The sequence below is a fragment of the Dipteris shenzhenensis genome, chromosome 17 (assembly GCF_047967505.1).
Source record: "Dipteris shenzhenensis isolate YYH24624 ecotype China chromosome 17, Dip_SZ_1.0, whole genome shotgun sequence".
NCBI lineage: Eukaryota > Viridiplantae > Streptophyta > Polypodiopsida > Gleicheniales > Dipteridaceae > Dipteris > Dipteris shenzhenensis.
In genome coordinates this window covers 30952266-30959239 of record NC_141612.1, presented here as the reverse complement: position 1 = coordinate 30959239, position 6974 = coordinate 30952266, and positions in this window count along the sequence as shown.

Here is a 6974-nt window from a genome sequence, read left to right as displayed (position 1 = left end):
GAAGTCTCAAAAGGGCCTCATAAGGAATACATTAAGTTAATCAAAAGTGACCTACTATGGTAACCCAAGGGTATAAGGGACCCCTGGCATGGATGGAGGATGGATCAAGGGCCTAAGATGCCTTGGATGGGGCCAAGGTTGGATGGCTTTAGTGGCCTCAAATCTGACAAGTGGAATGCCTAATAAATAGGGATAATGCACTTCATTGTAGGCCATTAGATCTATTCAAGATCTATGGTGGAGATGGAGATCCTTCATGAAGGGCTAGGATTGAAGCACTCCATGGAGGGTGGAGATCACAAGATCAAGATGGATGGACCGGATTAAAGTGCCATATTAGATGGCCTGGATTGAAGTGCCTCTTTCGATCTATGGCCTAGATTGAAGCACACTTTCCTCTCATGCCCTCCCTTGGATCTACCCCTTGACCTAATGGCTAGGAGTGATCAACCATAAATTTGAATGTGACCCTTAGATTTGTAAGAAAATAATACGTCTGTGCTCAACAGATAACAAGATCTCGTACGTAAGAGAGAAAACCAGATAGTATGGAGAATCAAAAAATTTGATTACTGTAGATTTGATACAATAGATGGTGCTACCTCCCAGCCGTGCGCTCCTATGAAAGAAGCTTCGATGGTGATCTCGAAATAGTAGAGGACGGAGGCTGGATGCTAAGGAATCAGGGTTGCTATAGCCAGTGATGAAACGGGCTTCACGGGCTTGCTCTTGTATAGCCACCAGTCGTAGTCGGTTAGGATCAATTGGGTGACCAACCTAGTCTGCCCAAAACGGCAGTCTTGAAATAGGCCACCGACCACACGATAGAACCGATGCCCAAAACAGAGCAACTGACCTATGGTCACTGTTCGGCGGCCCAGAGCCATCTGGGATCATCTGAGGCTCCAAACAGGCCCCGCAACCCAAGAGTGGGCTGCCCTAGGAAATGCTCCATCTACCCTCAATGTGGTTAGTCATGGGATGCCTTCTCGCACTTGCATGTAGCCTAGTTGGCAGTGTACCAACTCTATCTGAAGCCGTCCAGCCATTAGGCCACACATGGCCCCCATCTGGTGTCCAAACTAGGACCTACCGGATCGCCGAGCTACTCAAATGCCTTCTCATATGGGGGGCTTACAAGTAGAGTTAGCTGGTTCCCGCGTAGTTACCCGAGAGTCGAGCATTGATACCTAACACCCCCCCTCAATGTCCACTCGCAAGTGAACTTACTTTTTCGGCCCAATGCTAAGTCGATGAAGATGCCTCTCTAGCAAGTCTCTTCCAAGAGCCTTCACAAAGATGTCTGCAGCATTCTCTATAGTCGAACAGTACACCAAGTCGACCTCTCCATCCATGATGAGCTTGTGTACAAAGTGATATTGAATCTCAATGTGTTTTGTGCGAGCGTGGAACACAGGGTTCTTTGCAATCGCCATGCAACTCTGATTGTCACATGATAACTGTGTAGGCTTGTTTTGCATTGCACCCATGTCCCCCAAAATCCTCCTCAACCACACTGCCTTGCAAGAAGCAAAGCATGCAGATTTGTACTCAGCCTTGGTAGAAGAAAGAGCAACTGTGGGTTACTTCTTGTTGACCCATGACACAGCTCTAGATCCAAGTGAGAAATAGTGACTTGTCACTAATCTCCTGCTATCCACGTCTCCTACCCAATCCGAGTCACAGAATCCGGTTAAGATGTTGCCCTTGGTATAGGTGATGCCATAATCAAGTGTGCCTTTGATGTATTTTAGCACCTGCATCCCTGCCCTCTAATGGTTCTCCAAGGGCTTATTGGAAAACCTGCTTAATACACCAGTCACGAAGCTGATGTCCAATCGCATGTTGCACAAGTAAATCAAGCTGCCCACAAGTCTTCTGTACTTCGCTCCGTCCACCAGTGGTAATGAATCCTCGTTTGAGAGCTTCATGTCAACCTCCATAGGGGTAACAATTGTCTTGCACTCAGCCATGCCAAATGCCTTCAGTATCTCTCCAGCATACTTCAGCTATGAAATGAAGATTTGATTTGGCTCCTGCCAAACTTCTATCCCCAAACAGAAATGCATCAGTCTAAGGTCTGTCATTTCAAACTCTCTTCCTAGCAAATGCTTTGTATAGAGATGTTCTCTTCATGGTTCCCTGTTATGACAAGGTCGTCCACATAAGGGACCACGATCATACACCTGGCTCCTTCTCTGAAGATCTACAAAGATGGGCTCCTCCTGAACCCGTTTTGCAAAAAGTAGGCATCAATTCACTGGTACCACGCTCGTGAGGCCTGTTTCAACCCGTAAAGTGCCTTCTTCAGTTTACAGACTTTACCTTTTGAACCGGGGGTCACAAAACGTGGTGGTTGTTCCACGTATACCTCCTCCTTGAGATCCCCATTCAGAAAGGCGGATTTTACATCCATCTGAAACACGGGCCAACTTCCCTAGGCAGCTAAAGCCAAAACACTGCAAATTGTGGCTAATCGAGCTGTGGGAGAAAAAGTATCTTGATAATCAAAACCATGTACTTGTGTGAATCCTTTTGCCACGAGCTGAGCCTTGTACTTATCCAACATGCTGTCGGACTTGTACTTGGTCTTGTACACTCACTTGGTGCTGATTACCTTGCGTTTTGGTGGACGATCCACAAGGTCCCAAGTGTTGTTCTTCATTATGGAGCCATACTCTGACTGCATAGCCTCCATCCACCTATCATCACCCTATGCCTCTTCAAGACACTTGGGTTCATCTGCACGGATCACCTCTGTCATCAAAGCATAGTTGACCAAGTGTTCCTGTGCCCTTCTTTGCTCCTCTAATCTCTTAGACCGGCAGTGTTCAGATGGCTCCTCCTCAATGGCTAGAGGTTCTCTACCATCCAAAAGCTGCTTTACCCACTTTGGGAATGGATGCGTCAATTTTATGAGCAAAAACCTATGAGCAGGTTTATCCGAGCGTGTTTTTCAAGAGATTTAAAAAAATGCATTTCTTTAGGAAATATGGTTTTTACACTTTTACTTTCACTAGAACTAGATCCCTTTATCATAAAAATATATAGACTAGTCACTCATTCATTTTTACACAACATAAATCTCTTATTTAGAGACATCCCTTTGTACCCCTGTTATTACCTTTAAAAAGTGTTGATTCCTTTAAGAAACATCCCTCATAATCACTCTCAATGTAATAATACTATGCATAAATAATTACTTATTAACACATTTATATCATATGGCAATATCTTTTTAGTGTTTTTATAGCATAAATAACAAGATATTTATGGACATGTTTCTAAAGAAGTTTAAATTACTATAAATAAGTATTAACTTGGGCCTCACTTGGGCTTATATATCACTCTCAAAAATACATGTAATATTTAATACTATATATGCAAGATTTTCCAAAATATAACTCCATAGATGTGCTCAAAGGGGGTGTTACGATCAATTTGAGTGGTACCTTGGGAGACCTGCTTCAAAGGGGTTTCGCTGGCGAAACTACCTAGATGGCTTGCTTCAATGAGTTTTCTTTGAAGAAACCCTTTCATGAAGATAGGTTGAGAGAGGGTTTTCAATGTCACCCCCTATTAAGTAAAAGTTGTAAGAAGGATCATAAGGGAATTTTCATAGAGAAGTCTACTCTACATGTGGGTTTCTTCAAAAGCCATCCCATTATGCTCTCACCACTCCTAAAGATTCACCTAAAGATTTTTGTATAAAATAGGCATTGCTATAATACTTTGCATATTTCTAAGTGAAACTATGTTTTCTTTTGATCGATTTTTGCCATATTTATGCACAGTTGGAAGCTTTTTTTTTCCTTTGCTCGGACGCTCGGAAGATTTCGCTCAGAAAATGCTCGTCCCCTTTGGGAATGGCCATTGCCCTTGTGGTTCTGCAGGCTCTTCTTCATCTTCTTTATCTTGAATCCTCCCAAGCACCATTGGGGGAGCTCGGTCTACTATTGGTGGTGGTATTGGATGGATATCCTGGTCCTGGTTGTTTGGGAAGGAAGCATCCTCCTCCAATTGATGTGGCTGTGCTAAGAAGACCACATCACAACTTACTATTACACCTTGTTGGTAATAGGGTTATAGAGACGATAACCCTTTGCCTCTTCACTGTAGCCCAAGAAAATACACTTCCGGCTCTTCGGTTCCCATTTGGTCTTGTTAGCATCAGGGACATGCACAAAACAGTCACATCCAAAAACTATGAAATGTGCGGCTGAAGGTTTCTTACCAGAAAAGGCTTGCAGTGGAATCATCCCGTTCACAGCCTTCGTGCAGCTACGATTCAGGATGAAAACTGCCGTGTTACATGCTTCATCCGAGAAAGTCTTTGGCAAATCTTTCCCTTTCATCATACTCCGGCCCATTTCACAGATGACACACATCTTGCGTTCTGCTACTCCATTTTGCTATGATGTACATGGCGGGTGTGAACTCTCCACGTCTATCTGATCTCAACTTCTTCACCTTCCTCCCCGATTCTTTCTTGACCATTACATGCCATTCCTTGAACCTACTAAAAGCCTCGTCTTTAGTCTCCAGGAAGTATATCCATATCCTTCTACTGTAGTCATCGATCAACATCATGAAGTAGTAGGAACCACCCAAAGCTTCCTCTCCATCTTTCCGCAGAGGTTCATGTGAACGAGTTTTAGAGGAGCCTTTGCCCTGTTGGCCTCTTTAGGAAAGGGCTACTGATGGTGCTTGCCCATCATGCAAGCTTCACATACATCGGGCAGATCTAAAATTTCTGGTAGGTCTACAATCATTCCACTTTTATGCATCTCCTTCAAAGAACTAAGGTTTAGATGACCAAACCTCTCATGCCGTAGCTTAGTGTTCTTCACATTCGCTCGAGCACTGAAAGCTAAGAGTTCATAGATGTTGCGCCGTGTACCTTTATCAATGACCTTCCCTTGAAGATCCAGAATCTATGCACCATTCTTATCGAATTGAACTTTGAGGTCCCAATCCGTGATCACAAAAATGGACAACAAGTTCCTCTTGATATCTGGCACATAAAGAACATCAGACAACTGTTTTACAACTCCATCTGACTTGAGAGCAATCGTACCTTTTCCTTTTGCTGGACATTTTGCATCATTGCTGACTGCTACCAGGATGTCATTCCCTACCGGCTATAGAGTGGTATACCAATCCTTCCGATTAGTCATGTGGCATGATGCACCACTGTCAATGATCCAAGGTTCATCTGCAGGTACATGAACTGCCTCCATGTAAATCTCCTCAATTGCTACAAATAGTTCTACTGGTACTGCCTACACGTTGTTGCTGGACTCTTTCTTTACTCTGTTCTTCTCATCTGCAATCTTCTTTCAGCACTCATTCTACTTGTGCCCTGCGTTGTTGCAATAGAAGCACTTGATCTTCTTCTTTCTCTTTTTATCATCAGAAGAAGATGGGTTACCAGAGTCCTTACCCTTACCTTTCTTTGATCCGGTCCAAAAAGCCGAATCTTCTCCAGTCCTCGTCTTTTGACAGATCTCCTCCTCCAGAAGCACACATTGAAGTCCTCAAAGTTGAGGGGCAGATTTCTGTTCTGCGTATTCAGTGCCGTAACAAGACCATCGTACTCTGGTGGTAGAATCCATATGCACCTTCGTGCTAGATTCTCGCTAGTGATGGTGATGCCAATCATAGTCATCTGATCATGCAGATTCTTCACCCTGGTGATGAACTTCTCTGTTGCTTCAAACTCATACAATTTCTCATTTGCGAGTTGAGTCTCCAGATTCTGAACTCGCATCTGATTCGTGGTCTCGTACTAATTTTTCAAGGCCATCCATGCCTCCTCCACTGTGGTGACATGTTGAATGAATGCCATGACAGAATCACTTACACTGCAAACAATAGAACACAGTGCATCTGCATTTCTTCTTGTCCATGTGAGAATCTCATCCGCAGTTGGTACTATCTATTGTCCTGCATTGGCTAGATTCGATCTCGCAACCGGCCTCACGTCTGCCCCCATAGCAGTGTCCCAAAGCTCGTATGCACTTAGGATGGCCTTCATCTTGAACTTCCAGAGTGGATAGTTAGAGCCGTCCAACTTTCCGCTTTCGCCGAACGGTGGGATTCGCAGTCTTGCGGGCTAGGCCATCTCTCACAATCTACTTGCAAATAGAAACGCACTACTAAATCTTCTTGCTAGACTCCAAGCTCTGATACCATGTAAGAAAATAATACAACGTCTGTGCTCAACAAATAACAGGATCTCGTATGCAAGAGAGAAAACCAGATAGTATGGAGAATCAAAAAATTTGATTACTGTAGATCTGATACAATAGATGGCGTTGCCTCCCATCCGTGTGCTCCTGTGAAAGAAGCTTCGATGGTGAGCTGGAAACAGTAGAGGACAGAGGCTAGATGCTAAGGAATCAGGGTTGCTATAGCCAATGATGAAATGGGCTTCACAAGCTTGCTCTTATATAGCCACCAGTCATAGTCAGTTTGGCTCAATTGGGTAACCGACCCAGTCTGCCCAAAACGCTCGACTAGGGGTCGGTCTCGAAATAGGCCACCAACCACACGATAGATCTGGTGTGCAAAATAGAGCAACTATCCTACAGTCACCATTCAGCTTAGAGCCATCCGGGATCATCTGAGGCTCCAAAGGGGCCCCGCAACCTGAGAGTGGGCTACCCCGAGAAACGCTCCATCTACCCTCAATGCGATCAATCATGGGATGCCTTCCCACACTTGCATGTAGCCTAGTTGGCAGTGTACCAACTCCATCTGAAGCTGTCCAGCCATCAGGCCACACATGGCCCCCATCTGGTGTCCAAACTAGGACCTACTGGATAACCGAGCTACTCAAATGCCTTCTCCTCATATGGGGGGCTTACAAGTAGAGTTAGCTGGTTCCCGCATAGTTACTCGAGAGTGGAGCATTGATATATAACACCCCCCCTCAATGTCCATCCACAAGTGAACTTACTTTTTCGGCCCAA